The following is a 22,518-nucleotide window of genomic DNA, read 5'->3' on the forward strand; positions in this document are numbered from 1 at the left end:
GCTATTGTAAACTAATAATTGAAGTTACCACTTACCAGTGAAGTCACGGAAGGAGAACCTGAGCTGAAGCCAAGAACATGAATTGAGAATCTGAGATAAAGCCGAAAAAAAAAAAAAAAAAAAAGAAACAGAACAGAGAAATGATCAAAATCAAAATCAAGTAATCAAAATCAAGTAATCAAAATCATTAAAAAAAAAAGAATATTAATTATTACTTTCTTCCCTAATGAAGCCGAGAGAATCAGAGAAATTAAATAAAAAATAAAAAAAAAACAGAACTGCGAAAATGAAAAAGAAAAGAAGTAGAGAAGTGAATGTTACCAGGTGCGTGACCAACCAAGAAGGAAACCCAAAACCAGATGCCGAGAAGCCCGAAGGCCAAAACCCAGGTGCGTGAGGCAGAGCTCAAGCTCACTCTGTTTTCGAAAGTCAAGCTCAAGCTCACTCTGTTTTCGAAAGGAAAAAAGAAAAAAAAAGTTATATAACTTGCCTTTCAGGATCCTGTTACTGGGAGTGCACATTGTGCACTAGCACCATACTGGAGCAAAAAGCTTGGGAAGTGTGATCTTGTTGCGTATCAGGTATTTTCACCATGTGTATTGCAAACTCATAATTGTATTTTTGTCTTTGTCATATTAATTTACAATGTTTACTCTGTTCAGGCATCACCTAGAAGTGGAGTACTAAACATTCATCTAGACGAACAAAACCAGAGAGTGCTAATGCGAGGAAAATCTGTTACTATCATAGAAGGGTCTCTTTTAGTTTAGAAATTTGAAGTTAGAACTCCATATTGCATGTATTTTACAATTGAAATAAATGACTATTACTGGGTGGAAGAATCCCCAGGAGCTAGAGTTTTTAAATTCTATAGCTGCAAGGTGATATTTTTTTCCCTTTAAGAGAAACTTTCAATAACTGTTCCGCATAACAATGTTTGTCAAGGCAAGTTTTCAAATACAGCTTCATTTTTCTCTATAATTAGTTTTGAAGCACGTGCAAGGGCACGTGTTAGCTAGTAAAAATATTACAATGAAATAGAACTTATTTATAATTATTGAATTATTGAATTGCTTAGAAATTCTACTATTAAATGTTTCAAAATATTCAGATATATTGTCAAATCTATGGTTACCTACAATAAAATCTATGGTTACCTTCAACATACACCAATACTTCAGCCCGGTCCCCATCGCTTTTCTTCCAAATGCTATTTTTTCTATTTTCCTGTGAAAGATCACATACATAAAAAAAATGTGGTATTTGTTATATTAAGTAGATAATATAATTTTTTATGCTATATTTATGTCAGAATCTAAGTACATGACCTTTTTTTTTATATATAAATTAACTATAATAATAACATAGCTCATATTGAACTTTATAAAAAAATGCTTCAATATCACAAGTGTAGTTTATAAAGATGAGTATATATTGTGTACAAAAAGAGGTCTAAAAGAATGAATTTATCCATATCTACAAATTTGATATCCATATCTACACATTTGATCCACAAAAGGGAACACAAATTGGTACATAATTGAGTAAACAATTATGTCTCTAATTATGTCTCTATCTGTCTTCCATGATCCTCAAAATTTTGCTTTTTCTGACCTCCAATGAAGTTCTCACACACATACACATATTAATTTACTTGTCACAGCAGCTTATATTCATTCACTTTCATTTGGCAAATCAAAGATGGAAACAATATTAAATCTATTGTGTGTTTCTCCACGAATGTCATAGCTTGCAAATTTGAGATGAATAATGAACTCTAGGTTGGAAGAAAGCGTTGCAATGTTTTCTAAATTTTGTAGTCTATCCTACCATTAGAGCAATAATGTGAGAAAAAGACTAAAAAGCCCTCACTTTTTCTCTAGCTAACATGTACTTAAGAGTGGAGATGGTAATTTAGCTAAAAAGCCAACACAGCTGGCTGCACTATAAAGTTGAAATGGATGGCAGCCAAGGTTGTCAAAATTGGGATCTTACGTAGGATCATGAGAGGTAGGTGGGATCGTGGATCATAGGATCGGATCGTAGATCATAAGATCCTATATATTTTCATATTCATAGGATCGGATCGGATCTTACGTAGTAAAAAACATATTGATAATGACTTTGTATGTTGAATAATCACGTAAATTGTGAATTTATCCATAAAAAAATAAAAAATTAAAAAAAAATTAAAAAAAAAAAACAAAGATTTGCATTATATGATGTAATTTGCATGTTTTACATCGCTACGTCTATACTAATGAAACAAATATATTTACGTTTTGACCCAATGTATCTAAAAAGTTCATTAAATGTTTAATTAGAAACCAAATACCAAAATATTTATCAACAATATGGAAATATTTTTTAAGTTCTAAGTTCCAAGTTTAAAATCCAAAATAAGTTATCAAATAGAAATTAGCTAACTAAAATATGAAATCCAAAAACAAGATTAATAGTAAGGTGAAGTGAACATTTAATTATTCTCATTATAGGGTTCTTATGACCATCGTCCTAATCATCATCAACCATTTTATCATTTATATAGACATTGTATATTTGTATATTAGCGTTGCAAAAGAGATCAAGATATAACTTCACACTCAACTATTCAAGTTATAACACTCAGTAACAATTACAGAGCGTGCTCAAAAAAATCAATCAATCAATATACAAATACAAGCATACTAAAAAAATTATATATAAGAAAAACTTTTTAGTAATATTATAACACAAATTAGTATACTGATCAAACAAATTTAACAACATTATAGCTTAAAATGTAGCAAAACCAATATAAATTCTTCATTTAGAAATGATGAAGCATTCCTTCATTTTTATTACAAGTGAACTAAAAACTACAAAACATTTGCTTAGATTAACATAATTTTATAAAATAAAATAAAATAAATTTTAAAAAGTCATTCCATCACAACATAGAAAAATAAAAACCCTTAAAACTCCATTAAAACCAAAAATTTATCCTTAAAATAAAAAACCAAAAACTAATGTTTTGTTAAGATTAATAGAATCCTATACAATTCTACGATCCTACCATTTTTACGATCCTAGTTCGATTGTAAACGTTTTGGTGAGATAGGATCATAAAATCATGCGATCCTACGATTTAGATTGCGATTTTGACAACCATGATGGCAACACCACAGAGTTCGAAAAAAAAAAAAAAAAAAAAAAAAAAAAAACTTAAAAGTCCCCACTTTTTCTCTAGCTAACAAATGAAGTTACAACCAATAAAATAATTTGAACAAATGTGTCAGCAGAAAAATAATAGAAACCTCCAATGTTTTGTTTCTCAACTCACATATATCCAAAAAAAAAAAGGCAATGGGAAATCTCTAGAATTGATGACAAAAATACCAAAAAGGGGTCCACTTTTTTTAGCAACAACACAGTAATTTCATCATGACTACATATATCTTTACTAGAAAAAGGAACATGACTACATATAACAAATTAGAAAAATCAGCAAGACTTTCTCAACCAAAAAAAAAAAAAACCCAACAAGAAAGAAAATAATAATCACATGCAAGATTAACCAATTTGGAGAAGCTACATCTAAATGAAATAAATATAATTTCATCAAAAAAAAAAAGGAGATGAAATGAATAAGCTAAACCAAAACAAAATCTCCATCTTTGTTAAAACAAACCACCAAGAATTTCTCCAAAAAAAGAAAAAAAACCCAACAAGCAAGAAAGTAATAATCCATATGCAATATGAACCCATATGCCGAAGCTACATCTAAATGAGATAAATATACTTTCATAATAAAAAAAATAAAATAAAATAATGAGCTAAACCAAGACAAAATCTTCATCTTTCTTTCTCTCCAACCTTCTTCTTTTTCTTGTTTCTTCTCTTTCTCTCTCTTGTGATGGAAGCAGTTGACTAATGGGTCATGGTTGACCCCCTTTTTTTTCTCTTTGTTCTTATCTCTCACTATTTCTCTCCCTTACTGTGTTGCTTCAGTTTTTGTGTATCAGTAAAGTGGTTGGGTATCAAAGGATTAGGATTCGGTACAATACCTAGGATATTGTACCGGGTGCAATTCACCTCAGTTGTCTCACAAAAAATTTTCACTTTTTACTTTTTACGTCTCATAAAGTTTTTCTTTACTTTTTTTAATCAATGATTGAGATTAAAAGTTGTTTTTTGCAACTATCAATCTCAACCATTAAAAGTAATTGCATCAGGTGTAGTACCATAGGTATTGTGCATGATCTCAATCCAGTATCAAACACCTCAAGCAAAGAGATAAGACAAGATAAGTAGAGCAAAAATGACAAAACTACCCACACATTTTCACTCTTCTCATTTAAAGTTGTAAAGGATAAAAATATAAATATACCAAAACTTGTCTGCTAGCTAGCACTTTTAACATGACAACAAAAAGACTAAAAGTGGCCCATTTTTATTTGGCTCACAAATGAAGGTAGATAAAAATGGAGTGCAAATTTTAGGAAGACATCTATATCTATATCTATACTCGTCTATACTCATTTTGTCTCCCCATTTTAACAATGGAGTGCAAAGTTACACCCTTTTCAAGGTAAGAGTTAGAAAATTTTAGGAAGACATTTGTTATTAAGCCTTTCGCCTTATCATAATTTTTTTTATGATAAACCTTATCCACCATTTCTTTGTCTCCCTCTGTCTTTTGAATGTTCTTCTAGATTATTAATATTATTAGATGGTTTAAATATCACGTGAATGGACATAATATGCTAAGTAGACTAAAATGGACTTAATGAACCAAAATTCTATGCTGATGTAATTCAAAAAGAGCGAAGTAACAATAAATGAATAACTACCATTACATTTGTATATTCATAGCTTTTGTGTTTAAAAAGACTTTCACTTAAATTTAGCCGGACAAAAGTAGATCAAAACACTATGTTAATATGGCTTAACAAAAGCGTAACAACAATAAATGCTATATTTAAAATTTCATATATTACAAGTTTATGAGATATATATATATATATATATTATAAATAAATTTAGATTTAAAATAAGTGCTATTAATCCAGAACAGTCTGTTTTCATTATGTAAGCACACAAAAATGGGTTGAATGGACTAAAGTAGACCAAATTAGACTAAAGTGGACAGAATAGACCGAAGTGGTCTGAATGGATTGAAGTGGACGAAAATGAAATTATTTGAACAATTGGACCGAAGTTGACAAAATAGGACCGAATAGTACCAGAGTGGACAGAATAGACCGAATAGGACCGAAGTTTTTAAATAAAATAAAAGGTAAATTAGGAAATTTATTAACATATCTCTATTGGCCTAGGAATATATATTGCTTATATGTTAAAAAATTGAATAAAAGAACAATAAGATTCGATTGAATAAGTATGTTTTTCATTTTTTTTTTTTTTTAATTTAAAAAACACACTACTCCCTTGTACTTAGAGATATACCTGATTTCTTCAGTATTACACTTTACCCCTTGTGCATTGGAGTGAAGTGAATATGTGCCTTTCCGTCATTACTCATGTATGTTGCACTTGTGATACGATTTGGGAATATAAACCAACCAGCTCACAGCCACAGGTCGTAGATTCAATCTAGTTAATGGGGTTTCTGAGATTTGTTATATGGACATGAAGTGGAATAGTTTATATATCTATATACACACACACACAAACCACCAAGTTGGCAAGTTCCTTTTTTTTTTTTTTTTTTTTAAATCCAATTCTTTCCTCAATTTGCTTCTTATGTCCGTTGACCATTTTATATTAACAGAAACAACTTCATTTTCAGTGCATCAGAAATTCTCTGAGTCTCACAGGAACATAGCAATGAAACCTGTCAAGTATACTATGTGGTACTGTGTGTGTGTTTTATAATCTTATATGTATGTGTTGTATATTTGTGAATGAAAGTCTGAGTTGGCATTGGCAGGTGGATGCGTTCACTGACTCAGCTTTCGAGTAGTGGCAACCGAGTTCAACATCCCCACCACGTGTTACTTGACTCACCTCACTCAGTCCAACTAACCCAATCCTCGGTTCCGTCTTAGATGGTTCACTCCTGTTGCTAAGGTATGTACTTTCATTTCCATACATGACTGAGAAAGCAATATAGAAAAGGAGATATATTTATTTGGCACAAATGGAGATATATTCTAATTTACCTGAAAGAAAAATGAATTAGTTTAAGCATACTTAGCTGTTCTTGATAAAAATTTGGCGTCCCAAGTAATATAATTTTAAATTATGAATCCTATGAATTTTGAATTTCTTTATATTGTGATACGATTATTAATGTTAGTGATATCAAGGCCCCAGATTGTACTATTCTTGTCAAGTTCATTGTATTAGGAATCTTAATCCTAACCATGGTACTATAACCTTAAGGTTAGTTCAAGGTTAACCTGTAAATAGTCCAATGCTTATTCGGTTCATTGTAACACACAGAGCTAAATAGTAAAATGGCAGACGTTTCGAGGTTTTTTTTTTTTGCTATGAACCTGAACCTCCACGCTGAACCACTTGAATTCTTTATAATCTTTCTTAATTTTTTTCTTATTCCAACATTGTATTTAGAGCTGTTAGAAATACTGAATGTAATTGTATTGTATTTCATCCTGAAAAAATGTACATAGGTATCTTTATATGAGGCATATGTGTGCAGTACAAGTAAATATGTATGCTATACAAGTAACCTAACTGGGCCTAAAGCCCACAATATATTATACATGTTAATAGCCCCCTCAAACTCAAGGTGGATGTGAGACCAGCTTGAGGTTGTCAACCAAAGTACGAAGGCGTCCCTTAAGATGTGACTTGGTGAAGATATCTACAAGTTGATCTTTAAAGGAGATTGAGATCAGCTTGAGAGCACTATAGACAAGATGAAAACGGATAAAATGACAATCGATCTCTCTGTGTTTAGTCCGTTCATGGAAGATATCATTGTGAACAATATGAATAGCACTCTGGTTGTCACAATAAAGAGGAGTAGCAGAGGATGTAAATACACTTAAGTCTTTGAGAAGCCATCGTAGCCAAAAGAGCTTAGATATGGTATTAGCAAGGGCGCGATATTCTACTTCAGCACTAGAGCAGGCTACATGAGTTTGTTTTTTACTTCGCTAAGAAATCAGATAAGAACCAAGAAGAAAGTAATAACCAATGGTGGACCTGCAATTAATAGGATCTCTTGCTCAATCAGCATCAGAAAATGCACGGAGAATAAGAGGAGACTGAGAAGAGTAGAAAAGACCATGGAAGAGAGTGCCCTTTAGGTATCGAAGAATGCGCAGAACAACAGCATAGTGAGTCAATTATGGTGTAGACAGATATTGGCTCACCTGGTGAACAGAATAGGAAATGTCTGGACGAGTGATAATGAGATAAACTAAGTTACCAACCAAGCGTCTGTAAAGAGGGGAATTAAACAATGGTTTCCTCCCTGAGGGGAGTCAGATGCGCATTAAGCTCAACTGAAGTGTCAACAGTCTTGCTATCAGTGAGTCCAGCTCAAGACAAGAGTTCAAAGGCATACTTGGCTTAAGTAATATAAATTCCATCTGTAGAATGAGTGATTTCAAGACCCAAGAAGTAGCTAAGATGTCAAAGATCTTTCATCTCAAATTGCTGACTGAGAAAAGCCTTGAGTTCTTGAATGCCACTGAGGTCATCACCAGTTATGATCATATCATCCACTTATAGAAGAAGTAAGATAATGCATTTGTCAGTGTGATGAAGAAATAAAGCAGAATCATAATGATTGGCTATGTAACCCAAGCGAGAGATGGTAGAGCTGAATTTGGCAAACCAAGCTCATGGAGCTTGTTTAAGGCCATAAAGTGCACGTCGAACATGACAAACCTTGTTTGAGTCAACAGAGAGACCAAGAGGAGGTTGCATGTACACTTCTTCACTTAAATCCCCATTAAAGAATGCATTTTTGACATCTATCTGAAAAATGTCTCATTTACTGGTAGCAGCAACAGCTAAGAGGGCATGAACAGATGAGATAGGAGCAACTGGAGCAAAGGTCTCTTCATTATGAATCTCATACTCTTGTGTAAAACCTTTTGCAACAAGGCGAGCTCTGTAGCGCTCAATGGACCCATCAGAGCAAGTCTTAATCTTGTAGATCCACTTACAACCAACCATAGATTTTTCAGGAGGAAGTGTCACCAAATCCCAAGTATGGTTTTTATATAATGCATCAAGTTCCTCTTCCATTACAATTTGCCATAAAGGGTTAGTGGAAGCCTCACGATAGGTGTGAGGCTCATGTAGTGTAGCAAGGGCAGTGTAACAATGATAGTCAAGTAAATGTGTAGGAATAGATCTTACCCAAATTAAGTGACGAGGTGGAATGTCTTGTGCAAGATCTTCAGGCAGAGCAGGAGCAGGATACCCTAGCTCAGGATTGGGGTTGGGTAGCTCGTCTTCAACCTACTCATCTTCCACCTATTCATTAAAGAGTGAACTAAGAAAGGGATCAGTGATATCTGGTGGTTGGACAAAAAAGTCTACAGCAACAGAATCAGGAGCAACTACAGAAAGAATATGTGCCTCATCTGAAAAAATATCTAAGACAGAGGAGGAAGACAGGGAAGCACTGAAATGAGAAAGCTCGACAAAAAGGTGATGTTCCCAAAAGACAACATTGCGGGAGATATGAAGATGATGAGACATGATCATAACACCTATACCCCTTTTGAGTTTCGCCATAGCCTAGAAAACAACAAAGCCTTGACCGAGGCTCAAGTTTGTTATGTTCATATGGCTGAAGAAGAAAGAAAGAAGTAGAATCGAAGGAGCGAAGGTGGTGATAGTCTAAAGGTGACCCAAAAAGGCGCTCATATGGAGTTTGATTTCGGATAACAAGACTCGGAATGTGATTAATAGTATGAATAGCATGAAGAGCAGCTTCACCCCAAAAAAGAGCAAGAACTTTGGCAGAGAGAAGGAGAGCATGAATTGTGTCAAGAATATGACGAAGTTTTCGTTCGACTCTACCATTTTGCTGAGAGGTACCTGGACAAGTTAGTTGATGAACGGTGCCATAGGAATGCAAAATAGCTTAGAAAGCATATTGAGTATATTCAAGAGCATTATTAGATCGAAAAATTTTGATGCGTTTGGAAAACTGAGTTTTAACCATTTTTGCAAAATTAGAATATACTTCCAATAATTCAGAACGATGTTTCATATTAAAAATCCAGCTATAGCGAGAGTAATCATCAATAAAGACAACAAAATTTCTAGACCCACCAATACTAGAGACAGAGGATGGCCCCCAAACATCAGAATGAATAAGGTTAAAGATATCAGTGGATATTGATTCACTAGTATTGAAAGGCAAAGCTGGTTGTTTACCTAACTGACATGAAACACAATCAAAATTTTCTGTAGACACTGAACCTAACAAACCTCTAGAAGCTAATTGTTGTACCCGAGAGGAAGATGCATGACCAAGTCGAGCATGCCAAAGTACAAGGGAAGGAGTGGAAGAAACTGCAGCAGCTGCAGCAACAGAAACAGGAGCAACAAGTAGAAGACAAAGGTTGTCCATGGGAAACATACGCCCAACTCTAGGACCGGTCCCAAGCTCCTGTCCCATCCTAGGATCCTGCACAATGCACCCAGAATAATCAAAGGTAATGTGATAACCCAACTCAGCTAATTGTCCCACAGAAAATAAATTATAAGAAAGGTCAGGAACATTAAAGACTCCAGGAACCGAGAGGTTGGAGGTTGAAACTGAATCTATATTATGACCAGACATTGTGGAACCATTTAGCTGTGCGAATATTAAGAGGGTGCGATACAGGTTTAAGGTCAGAAAATAAGGACGAGTGAGGTGTTATGTGATTGCAACAAGCAGAATTCATAAGCCAAGAGGTAGGAGATATACTAGATAAAGCTGAGAGAGAAGAAGAATAAGATGCATTACCAACAATACGAATGATATTAGCAATGATATTTATAAGGTCATCTTTAGAAATGGAGAAAGTGGATCTAAAAAACTTAGACTGTGCAGAGACAGGAGCCATTGGTTGGACACTCTCAATGTTAGAAAATTAGCAGTAGAAATTGAAACAGCTGATTTATTGTGATGATAGCAAGTCTCAATATTGTGGCCAAAACGTTTGCAAAAATGGCAAAAACGTTTGCTAGATTGTTGGCAACAATTATTTCAACCAGAAGAAGACATGTCCTTATTCTTCATTTAGAAGCAAAATATGCAAAAATGGACTGCAAAAATGAAATCTACGCGAAAAACTGAGCAAGGAGCACCTAGACTACAAAAAAGTCAACCTCTTGAAAAAGTCAATGGTCAAACTGCCCCAAAAGTTAACAGTTAACCGAGTGGAAGTCAACAGTCAAAGCTGAAAGGAGAAGTCAATCTGTTGGATGACGCAAGCAAAGATGACATCAGTGATGACGCAAGCAAATGATGTTAGCAATTAGGGCTGACAGGGCAGAATGACATCAGTAGTGACATCAGCAGGCGTGTGACTTACAGAGGTTGCGTGTGAGCGCGTGACGGTGCGTGAGTGTGCAACCGAGATGGAGGTGGCACGTGAGAGCGTGGCTTTGGACGCAAATTACTTTGGCGGCGCGTATGGGCGTGTGCGGACTCTGTTGGCTGCAGGACTTCAACGACTGAGTAGATTAGCGTATGACAATCTCAGTGGTATCTGCAGAAAATTAATCAAAGCAATTTTTGAGTCGGTGATGAGTGGAGCAGTAGTCTTTGCGGTGTGGGACTCCTCAACGGTAGTGTCTACAGGTCCCAGAACCCAAGGACAACGAAGGTTCAACAGCGAAAGACTGCAGCTACTGTTTTGATGGCAGAAGCGATGTTGAGAATGGAGTAACACCAATAAAGACAAGACTGTTAAGAAAGGTTAGAGCAGTGGCTCTAATATCATGTTAGAAATACTGAATGTAATTGTATTGTATTTCATCATGAAAGAATGTACATAAGTGCCTTTATATAAGAGGCATATGTATGCAATACAAGTAAATATGTGTGCTATACAAGTAACCTAACTAGGCTTGAAGCCTACAATATATTATACATGTTAACAAGAGCTATGTCTTGCCATTTCTAACAATGAGTTTGAGTTAAGATTGTTTATCACTTAAATTTCATACAAGTATGAATTACTTTTAAATGTACTTAAGATTTCTTTTTTTTTTTTCAAAATTGAACATTTTGCCATTATTTATTTACTTGCAAGTCTTTTAGCATTGAATTATTGATCAAATGAGTAATTGATACCTGGCCTTTTGCAGGTTAAGATATGTGGTCATGCCACATTAGCTGCTGCACATACACTCTTCGCTTCTAGTTTGTTGAATTGTGATGTCATTGAGTTTGTCGAAAAATCTAGAACATTAACTGCTAGAAAGGTTGCAGATATACAAACAATTGATAGTTCGAATATTCAAAATCATGCATCACGGGAGAGTTTTCTTATTGAATTGGATTTTCCTACCATCCCAATGATTGATTTCAACTTTGCTAAGTTCTCACCCATTTCCAAAGCCCTAAATGATGCCTCTGTGATTGATATAAAGAGAACAGCAACTGAAGATGATCTCATTGTAACATGTCCTAACATTTTCTCTTTAATTTAATTTTTCTTTCATACTTAACTTTCAAAGTTCATAACTATAGTAGTTATATATATATTGAAAAATCTTCGATAAAACATTCTTAAAATGAATGATATGAACTAACTTGTGTATGATTTGTTGACCTATTGGATCATGGCTCGTTCTTATTTGTAGCCATAATTGTTGGGTTAGATGTATAATAGGTTGTAGTATGTCTATTAAATGTTGTGTGTCTAAGTGAATCTTAATGGAAAAAAATGGCATCTTTTTGTCTAGTTTTAGAATATTTTTAAGCACCTTAAAGTAATGCCTATCATGTTTCTCCTAAGATTTTGTGGTAGGAAAAGCATTGGAATGGGAAAACTATAAGAGCAGATATATATAAATTAGCCTTGGCAACTGCTGTTTATCACATTTGACAACAAAATGATATCCTTCATGGTGGGGTTTAGAGACAGAATAAAGAATTATTCAATCCATTAAGAGAGTAGTGAAAGCAAGAATTGAGGCTAGAGGGGGGTATATGAATTCCATTCTGAATAGAGCTTTATGTAGTAAATGGGGAATTTCTCTATGTGTTCTAGTGTCCCCATGGTCTAAGTGATAGTTAAAGTGAATGGTTGAAGGTCTGTAATGTGTTGTCTAGTTGGTTTTTCTCCTTTTATGTTTGGAGTTGATGTTTAAGCATTTGTATTTTGTAAGCTTATTCTGCTCCTGTGGTAGCAACCCTTCAGTTGCAAGTTTCAATTGTATTGAAAATTTCTATTTATTTCAATAATATATCTAATTCATCAAACCCTGACTAGTCTATTGAGGATTCATAACCGATCCCATAACTTTGGAACTAGCACTTGATTGTTTCATTCATTGAAAAGCTTATCATGTTTTGCAGGTAATACTCTCATCTGGAGAAACTGTCATAGAATTTCAGCCACAGTTTGATTTGATATGTAAATGCCCCAGAAGGGGTATAATTATTTCAAGGCCTGCTCCCCTAGATTCTGGATTTGACTATTACTATTGATTCTTTTGCCCAAAATTTCGAGTCAATGAGGTAAAATATGTTTAGCATTTGGTCTCAAACAATGTAATGTTATTCAAGAACTTGATATATTATCAATCTCTATTTGGTCTCTTTATTGCATTAATAACATGTTTTTGATTATGTTAGAATGAACATTGAACATCTCTGGATACATGATTCAACAAGTCATGAGGGACTTTTAAGGTTGACACAGTTTAATGCGCTTATTAGAGCCCGCATAATGAATTGATTAATATTATTTGATTGTAAAAAACAAACAAATGAGAGATGTTATCAGACCTAAGAAATACCCTTTACTCAAACAAATTTCACCATGTTGAAGGATGCTTCTTCATATGTTGAATAGCTGAGTAATTCTTGTATCTAATTTTTTTATAATGACTTTGTACCTTGGATAATACTAGAATGCAGAAATAAAATGAGAAAAAAGAACCTCCCCTTCTTGTTATTGTCTAGAATTGAAATGAAACTAGTGCAATTTCCTCTTACCTGTTTCACATCTTTTCAGGATCATGTTTGTGGGAGTGTAAATTGTGCCTTAGCATTGTACTGGAGCAAAAGGCTAGGGAAGTGTGATCTTGTTGCATATGCAGTATTCTTGCCTATCTTTAGTGCATGCAAACTCATCGTTGTAGTTGTTGTCTTCATCATATTAATTGACATTGTTGATTCTGTTCAGGCTTCAGCTAGAAGTGGATAGTAAACATTCATCTCGATGAACAAAACCAAAGAGTGCTACTGCGAGGAAAAGCTGTTACTATCATGGAAGGGTCTCTATCAGTTTAGATATTTGGAGTTAAAACTCCATTTTGCATGTATTTTGCAATGAAATAATTCCCCTACGACTGGAATTGAAATTTTCAATCCATAGTTGATTTAAGGTAAAAGTAGTTTATTTTCATCATTAAAAAAAAAAAAATCAAAAATAGTTATAAGGCAATCTTTGGCCTTGAGTATATTTGGGACTATAGGTAAAAATAGTTGAACAAACTTTTTTTGGCAGAGTTATTAGAGGGACTAAAATCAGAATTGATCCAAACTTAGATTGTATAATTTTCATTTTAGTCTTAAAAAATGTTATTTTATGTAACACCTTGAGATAAAGGGAAAAAAATTAATGATCCAAAGAAGTCTAGGATTAAAAAAATATAGCTCTCTGGACCGAAGGGTTCCAATTCTTTCTAGAGAGTTCCGTCTCTCTCTCTCTCTCTCTCTCAGCACACATCCTTAGTCTACCAACACCTCTCGGTGAGTCTTTCCTTCTTCACAGGGGGTTTCCTTAGATACAGAACTGAGTCAGTTTGATCGATGCGGGTATTGATTTGTTGTTGGTTGGAATCCTGGGAGCTAATCGGTGTGGGTATTGATCTGTGGAATTCTTGTGCTGAAGGGGTGGGTGTTTGAACCCCAAGAAGTAATTTTGTGGGTTGAATCTCTGGCAAGTGGGGTACTCTTAGTGTTGGTGTGATTCGGCCAAAGTGGGTTTTCCATACAATCTATGAGTACTGTTTTATATGTTTTAGTGTTTCCTTATTTGATTATCAAGTGTTTGTTTCTTATTGGGGACTTTCCCCCTTGTATTGGGGGTTTATTTGATGCTCTGTTTGAACCCCTGTATCCTTTTAATCTTCTTTGGATTTGTTTTACTGATGAGAGCTTTAGGATGGAACTGTCGAGGGCTTGGGAACCTTCGGTCAGTTTGAGTGTTGCGAGGTCTGGTGCAACAATGGGATCCCAATTTTGTTTTCTTATCGGAAACAAAACTGAAAATGAAAAGTATGGATAAGAAGAAGATGAGTGTTGGTTTTATCAATGGGTTAGTTGTTCCTAGTCATGGAAGAAGTGGAGGTTTGGCCCTGCTATGGAGGAAGGATATTATTGTTGATGTTCAGAGTTATTCAGACAAGCATATTGATGCCATTGTCACTGAAGATTCGGGGTTTAAGTGGCGAATTACTGGGTTTTATGGAAATCCTGAGATCCATAGAAGGAAGGAGTCGTGGGATTTATTAAGGGCTCTTAGTAGAAAATTTCAGCTTCCCTGGCTGTGTTTCGGGGATTTCAATGAAATTGTGTTTCAAGGATTTAAATGGGTGGAGCTCAAAGATCTCAGAAGGAGATGAATGAATTTAGGGAAGCAATTAATTGTTGTAGATTCATGGACCTTGGGTTCTGTGGTCCAGAGTTCACTTGGTGCAATATGCAAGAGGGAAGACACAGAATGTATCTTCGGTTGGATCATGCTCTAGTTACGCAAGAATGAATTGATTCTTTTAGGGATATGAGAGTGCACCATCTTGTGGAATCTACTAGTGACCATTATGTGCTCTTGATCATTGATTCTTTTGTTCCGCAAAACCCCAGGAAGAGAAGATTTTAGTTTGAAGCTATGTGGACCAAAAGGGATGAGTGTAGAGATATTATTAAGGTAGCTTGGAATGAAAGTGTAGATCTACACAATCCAAATGGCATGGTGACAGGCCTTAAGTAGTGTGCCGATGGGTTATCAAAGTGGAATAAGTCAGTTTTTAGCCTTGCTCCGAGGCAAATTCAGGCTAAGAGAAAAGCCCTAAATGAGTTAGTGCTGAGAGATCATGATGGAAGTAATGGTCGAGAAATTAACAGGCATAGGAAGGAGATTAATGACTTGCTAGATTGTGAGGAAATTATGTGGCAACAAAGTTCTAAAGTCCAGTAGATGGGGCTTGGGGAACGCAATACAAGATATTTTCATACAAAGGCCTCGGGAAGAAAAAAGAAAAACACCATCTCTAGGCTTCTGGATGAAAGGGGGAGTTGGAGAGTGTTCGCTTTGGAGGTGGCTAAGGTGGCTGTTTCATATTTCGAGAAGCTATATATGACTTCCCATCCTGATCGGATTATGGAAGTTGTAGAAGCAATTGATCCTAAAGTTACAGTTGAAATGAATCAAAGTTTAATCAAGCAGTTCACACTGGAGGAAATTGAAGCTGCCCTGAAGCAAATGCATCTGTCAAAATCTCCCGGCCTTGATAGTATGCCAACTATCTTTTATCAAAAATATTGGGATATTGTGGGTAATAATGTAGTTGGCATGGTTTTAAATGTCCTAAATTCCAATACTTCTATGACTGATATAAACAAAACTTTTATTACTCTTATCCCAAAAATGAACAATCCAACTAAAATGACAGATTACAGACCAATTAGTCTAAGCAATGTGATCTATAAACTCATTGCCAAGGTCTTAGCTAATCGCCTCAAGTCCGTTCTCCCTCAAATAATATCTGAAAATCAAAGTGTCTTTCTATCCGAGAGGCTTATAACGGATAATGTTCTTATAGCCTTTGAGCTCATGCACTATCTGGACAATAAAAGAGATGGGGAGGATTGCTATATGGCAATTAAATTGGACATGAGCAAGGCTTATGATAGGGTAGAATGGGGCTTCATTGAGCAGGTTAGGAAAAAATTAGGCTTTCATGATAGTTGGATTTGTCTGATTATGCGCTGTATTACTTCTATTTCCTACTCTGTGCTAATTAATGGTGAAGCTTATGGTAACATTATGCCCTCAAGGGGTCTTCGTCAAGGAGATCCCTTATCATCTTACTTATTCTTACTGTGTGCTAATGGCCTTTCCTCTCTCATCAGTAAAGCTGCTATAAATCAGTTGATGAGTGGCTTATCAATCTGTAGAGGCTACCCTAAGATCACACATCTCTTCTTTGTGAATGATAGTTTACTGTTCTGTAAAGCTAATGGCCAAGAATGTCATCAGTTAATTGATATCCTCCGCTTGTATGAAGCTGCCTCTAGTCAGAAAATCAATACTGACAAATCCCCGGTATTCTTTAATGCTAACACGGATGAGGAAAAGAAAAATGAGATTTTGGAGATTTTGGGACCTATGCAGGATTCTTGGCACAATAAGTATTTGGGTCTTCCCTCTATGATTGGCAAGTCAAAGAATGAAGTTTTTGCTGAGATTAAGGAAAGGGTGGGGAGGAAGTTGGGCGAGTGGAAGGAGAAACTTCTCTCTATAGGGGGTAGAGAGATCCTCATAAAGGCGAAGGCCCAAGCTATCCCTATGTATACTATGAGCTGTTTTCAACTTCCTAAGGGTTTGTGTGATGATATTGAGGGTATGATGAGAAAATTTTGGTGGGGATAGCGGGGTCAAGAGTCAAAGATTGCTTGGGTGAGTTGCAAGCATTTGCGCAAATCTAACCTTATGGGTAGGATGGGTTTTAGAAACCTTCAAGCCTTCAACCTAGCCATGCTTGCTAAGCAAGGTTAGAGGCTTCTTATGAATCCAAACTCTTTAGTAGCTCGAGTTTATAAGGCTAAATACTACCCCCATGGAGATGTTCTCAATGCTTGCCTGGGTTCTAGGCCTTCCTATACTTGGAGGAGCATAATGCAAGGGTTTGAGGTGGTTAAGAAAGGTACATGTTGGAGAGTTGGCAATGGTAGGTTGATTCATATATGGAACAACAAGTGGCTGCCTTCCCCCACAAAATACAAAGTGGTTTCCCCGCCACAAAGTTTTGATAATTATCCCATGGTCTCGGCTTTAATTGATTACGACACTAGAAGGTGGAGGGCTGACCTTATTCAGTCCATATTTTTGCCATGTGAAGCAAAGACGATTCTCAATATTCCAATTAGCTATAATCTTCCCAAGGACAAAATTATTTGGGTAGCCAATAAGAAAGGATTGTTTTCAGTTAAAAGTGCATACTATGTAGCTCTCAATATGGTGGATAATTCCGAGGAAGGTGAAAATTCATGTAGGGATCCAAGAGAGCGATTATGGAAGAAGGTGTGGCATTTAAATATTCCTTCAAAGATCAAGATCTTTACTTGGAGAGCTTGTGTAGATGCTCTTCCAACAATGGTGAATTTGAGGAAAAGAGGCATTGGGGAGAATGTTTTTTGTTCTTGTTGTGGAAGAGAGGTGGAGTCAATTTTTCATACCATCATCAAGTACGAAATGGCAAAAGGGGTTTCGGATTATTGGGAAGTCCAAGTTGTTGAGAATGGGCCAAGGTTATGTGATATATCTGATATTGCGATGCAAATCCTTAACAAAGGCACAGCCCAAGATCTTGAAATATTTTTTGGAGTAGCTTGGTCAATATGGTACAATAAGAACTTAGTTGTTTTTTAGTCTACTTGCAAGTTGCCAAGTCATATTTGGGGTTTTGCAAATAATTATCTTCATGAATACAGGGGGGCAAGAATGTCTTTGAATAAGAGGCAAGAAGCTAGAAATTGTAGGTGGACTCCTCCAGAAATGGCAAAAGGGGTTTCGGATTATTGGGAAGTCCAAGTTGTTGAGAATGGGCCAAGGTTATGTGATATATCTGATATTGCGATGCAAATCCTTAACAAAGGCACAGCCCAAGATCTTGAAATATTTTTTGGAGTAGCTTGGTCAATATGGTACAATAAGAACTTAGTTGTTTTTTAGTCTACTTGCAAGTTGCCAAGTCATATTTGGGGTTTTGCAAATAATTATCTTCATGAATACAGGGGGGCAAGAATGTCTTTGAATAAGAGGCAAGAAGCTAGAAATTGTAGGTGGACTCCTCCGCCTCCTGGGGTTTTCAAAGTGAATGTGGATGGGGTGACGTCGGAGGATGGGAGACATTCTAGTGTAGGGGCTATTATTAGAGATTCATGTGGGGGAGTTACAACTGCTTGCTATAAGTATTTTTAGGGCAACTTTTCAGTAGCTGAAGTGGAACCCCTTGTGGTGGAGACGAGGATTTTACTTGCCCGTGACATGAAGATTACTTAAGTCATTATTGAGTCTGATGCTGACACTACCGTTAGCAACATTAATGAGAAGTTTGTGGATGGTGGTCTTGGGCATTTGTATCAAGGTATTCTTGTTGTGCTGAGCTCTTTCTCCAGTTGGAAAATCAGACATTTGAATAGGGAGTACAACAAAGCTACCCATGAGCTAGCTCAACTAGCTAGAAGAAGTGAAACCTCTTAGGTGTGGGTGGGGGTTTCTCCTTCTTTGCTTGAGTTGATTCGAGCAGAGTGTATCTAATTGTTTGTGCTAGTCTCAGTTTGTAATCTCTGTTGTCCTTCATAATTTTTTTGTCTGGTTGGTTGTATTTCACAGCTTTGTATCAATATATATATATGTGTGTGTGTGTGTGTGTGTGTGTAAGTGAATAATATAAAGGAAGGCTTTTAAAGATCATAGCTTCGGATTTTTTTGTTTATTTAATGTAATTTTTCAGCATATAAATCTGTTAAAAAGAAATATCTTCTTATACTTCCAAGTATAAGTTATCAATACTATCTGTAAGAACTTGAAAATTGATGGCCCAAGCCCACTAAGAAAAGTAGTGTTTTATCCTTCAAACCAAGCCCAAACAATAAAAGGTAAATATGTTAAGAGGGAAGGTAGTTCTGGTGTAATTCTAAGCTAAGTTTAGGTCTAAGGCTGAAGAGCCTAAAGTAACAAAGGAAAATAATTCACGTTGTAATTGAGAATAAAACTCTCCTTGGTCAGATCCAAGGTTAAGTTCTTATATATGATTGATACAAGTTTTAAGTCAGGCAACGCATTGTTCACTTTCTTGTTTATCTTCTTCTTCCAGAATCATCCCCATTTATTTGGAGGGTTCCCCCCCCCCCCTATATACCCTCCTTCCTTGCATCCTATCCCTCCACTTGTATGCCTCAGGTCTTTCCTCAAGATATTGGTCAAATCAGAATTCTGCTAAAGGTGGTAGAAGGGGCTACTAACTGTGAAATTATTGTTCAAATGTCATTTCCTCATTAATGTAGTTGATAAGATATTGCAGAGCATTCAATGTGAAGGGGGAAGGTATACCCTTATAGGAAGCTTCCTTCCACCATCTTGGCCCCATCCCCAGGTCTTTTCCCTTCTAATCGAGCTCTTATAAAATGCTATCTCGCATCTCCATCCCTTCTCAGGTCGATGAAGTCCTCGGGCCGAATATGCTTTTACAAGTGCGATCAAGTGTGATACTTCGCATTCATTCCTCTTTAGTCCTCGGGCACCATACATTAGCCCCCTAAAATCTTACTATCTTGACCAAAGCATTATTCTTTTTTTAAGAGACAAAGAATTTGTTTTTTTCTTTTTTTTTTTTGTTGAGAAATACATGAATTTTATTAAGGAGAAAGATGCATAGCATCCTGAAACACGGAGTTTTCAATACATGATAGGTTTCCTCTAACCAAGTAACAAAAATGTCAATCCCTTTGGCATGTTGTGCCAAAGTGTGTGCTGGTATGTTGCCATGCCGCCTAACATGTAGTATCTAAGTTCTTCGGAAGTCATGTAGGGTGTGGTGAGTGCCTCTAATGATGTCCTCAACAGTAATCGATATTGTGGATGAGCCAATGAGAGCACCTGAGATGGTTGATGAGTCAATCTCAAAGATAACATCCTATAGTCTAATATCTCTAGCGAAGTGAGCTACTTCTTCCATGGCCTTAGCTTCAGCTGCAAGAGGTCCTAGCGGTAATGGGAAACAAAGAATTTGTTAATTATCAAACAAGCCTCTAAATTTATAAAAACACACACAAGCACACAAATAACAAGTTCCTGGCATCTGGCATTAAATTACAATTGATATTTCTGGCTATTTGCTTCTTTCTAAGGAGAATAATCTACTTTAATAAATGGCGAAAATGCACTTTTCGTCCCTACATTTTGGGTCAATTCCCATTTTGGTCCTAAAATTGATTTCTTTGCAAATTTCATCCCTAAAAAAAGAAAATCGTTTTTAAAATGGTCCCTGCCGTCAACCCATTCACGGAAACCTACTACATGGCAAACGGAATGCCGTTTTTGTTGACGTGGCGCTAACATGGCCATTAAAATATTATTAAAAAAGATTATTTGGCATTTATTAAATGCCACGTCAGCGCTACGTCAGTTTTCTCAATTTTAATTTTAATATTATTAAAAATAAAAACTAGATTTCTCCATTTTAATTTTATTTAAAAAAATGAAAAACAAACAAAAAAAATTTACTTTTTCAATCCGTAAAGATTGAAGCTCAAGCTCCATCTTGTTCTCATCTCTCACTCTCTCATCTCTCAAGAGCCAAACAGCATGACCACTCAAAAATCAAAATCAAGATTAAGAGAACCCATAACCCTTTAAATTGAAGACCCACAAAACCCATCTCACGATCAAACCGTATCTGGTTTGATCATGGGATTTCTTGGAATTTTTGATGATGTTGGTGTTGGTTTTGAGGGTGGAGTTTGTGGGGGTTGAGTTTCATAGATTGAAGCGGGTAAGGATCATGATGGGGATGATGTTGATGTTGGTGATGATTTGGTGGGTTTGATTAAAGAATGTGAGCAGTGAAGGCTTGGAGAACTGGGTCTGGTGAAGAAGAGCGCCGCCGCTTGGTGGTTTTGGTGAACTCGGATCGGTGGGTGTTGTGAACACAGATCGGTGGTTGGGTCCGCTGATTCGAATCAGTTTGGGTTGTGATCTGGCCTGATCTTAGCCATTCCCAAAACCCTTACCTCCACCCCTGCCGTTCACCAATGCCGCCACCCCAGGCAGTGGCTCTCAAACCCATATGATTGGGTTGACAAGGGAGATGGTGGGTTTCTATTCTTTTTTTCCTGGGATTGAATATTCTGGGTTGTTGTTGGGATTGAATATTCAGGATTCATGATCAAGATGAATTTGGAATAGGAATTTGATAATTTGAATGTGAAATTTACGAGTTTATGGGTTTGTTGGATTTATTTTTTGTTTTCCTGGCAGTGATGGAGATTGGATTTGGTTGCTGGAGATTGGATTTGTTTGCTGGGTTTGTTTCTTGGATTTGGGAAGAACACGAAGAACAAACTGTTATGTTCTTACGAAAAATTAATGAAAAGTTAAAAAAAAAGGTGGGTTTCTATTCTTTTTTTCCTGGGATTGAATATTCTGGGTTGTTGTTGGGATTGAATATTCAGGATTCATGATCAAGATGAATTTGGAATAGGAATTTGATAATTTGAATGTGAAATTTACGAGTTTATGGGTTTGTTGGATTTATTTTTTGTTTTCCTGGCAGTGATGGAGATTGGATTTGGTTGCTGGAGATTGGATTTGTTTGCTGGGTTTGTTTCTTGGATTTGGGAAGAACACGAAGAACAAACTGTTATGTTCTTACGAAAAATTAATGAAAAGTTAAAAAAAAAAAAATGATTAAGTTAGATTTTAGGCTGTTTTTAAAAATTTTAATTTATTTTTTGTTTAAATTTTCTGACATGGCTTTTAAAAAAAATTAAAATGCTGATGTGGCATTTAAAAAATGCCAAATAATCTTTTTTAATAATATTTTAATGACCACGTCAGCGCCACGTCAGTAAAAACGGCATTCCGTCTGCCACGTAGTAGGTTTCCGTGAGTGGGTTGACGGCAGGGACCATTTTAAAAACGATTTTCTTTTTTTAGGGATGAAATTTGCAAAGAAATCAATTTTGGGACCAAAATGGAAATTGACCCAAAATGTAGAGACGAAAAATGCATTTTCGTCTTAATAAATTTATGAAACACGAAAAGAAGGATTTATAAGTCAATAAAATTAAAGGCATAATTTTTTTTTTTTTACAACCATTAACATGAAGTATTGTAACTAGTGTACAAAATGTGTTGTCAATGATGGACTTATGCAAAAGTACGTAATATTACTCAAATTGCAAGTTACAAATAGAAACCACTCTTTTAATATTATATTATGGTTAAATTTTACAAAAAAGTAGCATGATCAAAGCCTAAATATATATATATATATATATGATAATTCGATAGTTATTGTTGATGTGATCATTTTGTTTGATTATTTATTGCTTTTGGCTAATGAACT

At 35.6% G+C, this 22,518-nt stretch overlaps 1 long non-coding RNA gene and 1 pseudogene across 1 annotated transcript; both read left to right on the plus strand.

Moving 5' to 3' along the window:
• The first annotated feature begins 476 nt into the window (after positions 1–476).
• Positions 477–866, plus strand: LOC111999689 (uncharacterized). Its single transcript, XR_010627628.1, has 2 exons — positions 477–581; positions 663–866. It is a non-coding gene; the product is annotated as an uncharacterized LOC111999689 (long non-coding RNA).
• Positions 867–4,541: 3,675 nt separating this feature from the next.
• Positions 4,542–13,551, plus strand: LOC111998339 (uncharacterized; annotated as a pseudogene).
• The last annotated feature ends 8,967 nt before the right edge of the window (positions 13,552–22,518 follow it).

Source organism: Quercus suber, unplaced genomic scaffold (assembly GCF_002906115.3).
Source record: "Quercus suber isolate HL8 unplaced genomic scaffold, Cork oak 2.0 scaffold_167, whole genome shotgun sequence".
In the NCBI taxonomy this organism is placed as follows: Eukaryota; Viridiplantae; Streptophyta; class Magnoliopsida; order Fagales; family Fagaceae; genus Quercus; species Quercus suber.